Source organism: Cyprinodon variegatus, unplaced genomic scaffold (genome assembly GCF_000732505.1).
Source record: "Cyprinodon variegatus isolate N-32 unplaced genomic scaffold, C_variegatus-1.0 Scaffold52, whole genome shotgun sequence".
NCBI lineage: Eukaryota > Metazoa > Chordata > Actinopteri > Cyprinodontiformes > Cyprinodontidae > Cyprinodon > Cyprinodon variegatus.
The window spans coordinates 406,539-411,587 of record NW_015150505.1 but is presented as its reverse complement, the minus strand read 5'-3'; positions in this window follow the sequence as shown (position 1 = coordinate 411,587).

Sequence of the window (5,049 nt, the reverse complement as noted above, 5' to 3'; positions counted from 1 at the left end):
CAAATATCGGCTTAAATATCGGTGGGGTGGCCGATGTCCGATATTCAGTTTTAAGGCCGATACCGATAGGGGGCCGATTATATCGTGCATCCCTACATTACATGGTTTGGGACGGCCCTTAATGTGGTGGACCCTCAATGGAAACACGCTAACAGAGGGTTAGTGCTCAGGGGAAGAGTTTAAGGCCGGTTTGGGATTTAGCCTTTCTCATGTGTTAAATTCTCTTCTTTCCTTGTTTTTCTTCTTCTATCACTCAATTTTGCTGCTCTTACATCACGTCCTCTTATAGTAGTGTCTGGTCTGCTCTTCGGTTTTCCAAGTCCATTTCAGGGTCCAGAATGGAGCTCAAAGCGACATGATCCACTCCTGATTTAAGAACAATGTTTGGGTTTTCAGTCAGCATGGTTTCAAATTGACAAATCGAGGAGCAAACTAGTGGCCAGGCTAAAAGACTGGCCTGCGCTTTGACAGCAAGTGTCTAAGGAAATTTGAGACTTTTAAATACAGCTGTAAGATAAGACATTTAGATCAAATGTTGGTCCCTTTTTATTAAAATGGCCCAAACACAGGCAGGCAGAACCACATGTAAGCCAGACTGTACAGCTTCAGAACTAACATCCAGCTGGAATGTATGTAACTGGCACCGAAGCTGCTCAATGATTGCATTATACTGAACTGAGTGTAAATAAATTGGATCTTTTTAAATTGCCTTAAGATGTGAATTGGATTCACACAAAAATTTTATTAAATTAAGTTTATGTGAACAAAACAGTGTAATTACAAAAAAAAGAAAACATGAAAGGGCCACGACAGATCAACAATCTAATCCTTTAAGAAGTGGCGTAAAACAGGAGGCAGAAATACTAAGGAGGGAATATTAGGACAAAGATCAGACTTAAGTTAAAGGGTATCTATTAGGAAGTAAAAGAATAAAGGAGATGAAAACAACAAATTAATGTGGAAAGAATTACCTAATGAAACACTTGGATCATAAAACAAATTCAACTTTAAATAAAAAATGAAATCAGAATCAACAAATCTTAGAATGAATAGAACAAGGATAACATAGAAATTAAAAGCTAGAGTGACTCATTAAACCTCGGCCCATTTTAGATGGATAGTTAATCTTAAATGAAAAGTTTTCCACGTTTTATTCAGGAGGATCATTGGTGGAGCACCACCCTCTATTTCTATATCCTTTGTAAATAATCATTAACTTTGGCATAAGTAACCCCTTGTATAAAAATAACAATGTTTTAAAGGTACATAAGATATAGTTAGCATATAATATCTGAGGCAGAAGTTGTTTTAAGCATCTCGGCTCCTCTGTGATAACCCCTTACCTTCAGTCTGTGCCACTGGCTCATCTGGGTTTATGATAAACAAAGTTCTCCTCCTCAGGTAAGATATTAACTACCGATTACCTTTCAACAGAACCTCACTTCAAGGATCCTCATCTCTCACTTTAAAAACGCTGTCCTTTCAGAAGCTGTGCTTTAAATCTCTTTCTATATGTAAATCAGCCTGACAACTGTACAGACATATGTGTTTCTGTGTTGGTGCCATGTTTATAAAAACCTCTTCATTTTGACATCTTCTAGTGTGTGAACTGAACTGCTGGCTGAAATGTGATGCTTTGCTACTGGTTTATTACCTTATTATTAGCTCTGTGCATAAAGCAAGTAGTAAAAATTAAATACACATTCTTATAAAAGAAAATTGTTTGTGTGCTTTTCGCTCGCTCATTTGTTAACTCTGGCTGTTGCATTTGATCATTGGGTCTCTTGGGTTTTTAGATACAAAGTAGGAGTCCGTTTTCATGATATGTTTGGTTTCATCTAGCTGAGATTTATAAATGAAGCGTGGCATAAAATGATAAACCAGCTCCCATATGCTCATTAAAAACTGAATGTTTTCAGCTGTTGACTTCAGCTGAATGTGCAAAACTGCAGGTTTAACTCATCATATGAAGAGAGAAAAACGGGCTGAGCAGCTGTTGCAAATTTGTAATAATAAACTAAAAACATTTCAGTATTTGTTTGTTTTTTTAAATATATACTTTACATATATTTTTATTACTATCAAAAAATCCTTACAATAGGATAGTCATTTTCAGTTTAGAGGACAATCTGAGCTGCCCTCATAATTACTGTTCAAATTTGTACAGAAAAAATAAGTATTATTTTATATGCAGGAACATTTATTCCCCTGTTTAATTTATGTACATATTTATATGTATTTATTTAGTTAAAATATTTTATAACATTATTTTAAGGCACTTTTCAAGATCTTTACAGTGAATTCACATTCAAATACTGACACTCTAGCTGGATTCTATTTTTAAACATCACAAAAATATATGTTTATTTGTCAAAATATATTTATTATATTTTATATTATATTTTAGTTATGTTTTTTTAGAACTATATCTGAAACAAAAAAACTAAACAGAAAAAAATTATTAATAAATAATAAAAAGGAATTACAACTATCATCTAATTTAAAACCAGAAGTAAAAATGAAATAAAAATAGAAAATACTGAAATATTAACTTAACACCGAAAAGATGAGCCTCTTTCTTAATTTAATAAAGATTTTGTAAAAAAAAAAATTTCAGCGTTCAGTGTTTTCCACCTAAAAAGAATCGTGTTGTACTTCATTGGCGCTGCTACTTTCTGTGTATTATGAAGCAAAGTAGTGATAAAATCATTTTTACAGTGAGGAAAAGAGTGGAACAATCAATCCCAGAAAGAAATCATTAAGTATGTATGACTAAATCAACCAATATTAAAGGAATTTAGGAAAATAAATTTGTATAAAGGAATAGGAAGATGACTATAAAGCTATTGGAAAATACAATACTTTGTTTGTAAATAAAAATAAAAAATAGAGACACAAATCAGCGATATGGCTGAATGAGAAATCACCAGTATATTGAATTATGAACAAAAAAATATATGAATTACCCAAAAAACTCTTAATTAAAATGTCTATGTTGTTCCATATCTCCTTCTCCTGATTGATACTTTCATGTTTTTATCTTTCAGGATCTTTTTACCAACTACAGCTTTTAAAAAATAAAGGTTGGAAACAATTAAATCTCAGAAAATATCCTCTTAGCCTAACTGATTATTGATTGAAGGAGACTTTTTTTTTTTACTTTTATTTTCAATTTTATTTTATTGAATATAAAACATGTTTTATTATTTTTATCTTTAGGTTTTTGTTTATGTTTTTCAGTATGTATTATTTTCTTTTATAACACATTTTTATTTTTCTAAGATCTTCTGTAGTTCTTGCCATATTGTTTTAGTTTAATTAAGTCAGTGTTTCTGTAAAGTCATGCCATTGTTTTCTCATTTCTTTAGTTTCCGTTTTCCATGCCCAGTCCTCACTCCTCATCTGTCTTTTTTGTACATTTATTGTTGTTCTTTTATTAAAGTCTTCAATTTCTCACGGTGTTCATCTATACTTTGATCCTAAACTTAGAATATAAAAAAAATGAAATAACTTAGCCAGATTTCATTTTAATATCACGAAAACCTGGTATTATAACAGCAACACTTTAGAGCTTCTGTGTTTATGTTTGTTTTGTGTTTTACCCACATTCTGGTTATTTCAGAAGTGCAGATCTGCCACATGACGTAAAATTATTGTGGAGGTTTTTCTCACTTTAATGAGAAAACTATACTGTAAAAAATTTCTGAAGGTCTGAAATGAGAAGATCAGAAGAACTAGTGAGTAAGGTTTGTTTGTATTTAATCACAGCTCACCTCGGGGCCTTTTTTCTTAGTGGACCAATAAGAGATCAGAGGGATTTATGCCCCCAAAATACATCTCAGGGAGGGGGGGACAACCTTTTGGAAGAGTTTTTTTATTATACAGAGTTACATACCCACGTTAATTTCATGTAATGTGTCAGTGTTGAGTTTCTATATATTATTATACTTCTTTCTGAAGGATTTTCATTTAGTTTTTTTTTTATTGGCACGTCTGTGGCTCCATAAATCACACCTCTTTCTGTAAAATTATCTATTAAATTACTCCTCTTTAAAGTTATTTAATATTAACAAAAGCACCCTTTCTAAAAAAAATAAAAAAATGTAGAGAAGGAAACACCTCTGAACACTTATAGTCTGTAAGAACCCCCCCTCCCCCCCAGCCCAACCCTTCATTAGATCAGGGTGGAGTCAGGTTGGGTCTGTTGTACTTATGACCACCCTGAGCTGTGATGTGTCATTTCACAGCCCCTCTGCGCAGCTGCTGCTCAGCCCTGTTTAAAAAAAAGAACATTACCTCAAACTCTTTGAGTGCTTATTGACCTTTCTACAGAACATGTGAGGTCATGTTGATGTGTTGCCGTTGCAACAACACAGCTATTAATGTGTCAAAAAGCCACTCAGTGTCCTCTCGCACGTCTTTAGTGTTTTGTTTCTCGGTACCTCAGACGTGACTCTTCCTTTAGGACTCCAGGCATCTTTTGACAATCGATAAAACAAATCATTGTTTAAGCAACAGCTGCCAATTTCTACAACAACATCCACATAAGGTCCTAAAGCGACCAGTCTATGGAGACCTCCACTTTTTATTGCTGAATCGTTTGAAATAAAGAACCACAGTTAGTTCTAATGTGAAGAGAGAATGGTGTCAAGATTGATGTTAGATTATTTAGACAACTTTGGTGAAACTTAAGTCTTTTTTTTTGCACTTCTTAAAACATCTAAGTATGTAAATATTTAGCACATTACAAAAGTTTTCAAACCTTTAAATTGTTTTGACATTTTTGACAGATTATAGCCCCAACCGTTAGGGCTTGATCTTCAAAGATTCCAAAAAAGAGGTGTTAAATTTCACATACAATTGTCTTTTTGTGTGTGTGTCGGTGTTGTATTAAAAGCCTTTAATTTTCTCAAAAAAAACAAAAGGGCTTTATAATCCGGAGCACCTTTTTCATGGATTATTTCGGTTTAGCTAACTGACCTCGAAGTGATTTGGTGTGGCACACGGCGCTCTGTCAAAGTGTTTTAGTAAGACTTTAGTAAACTACAG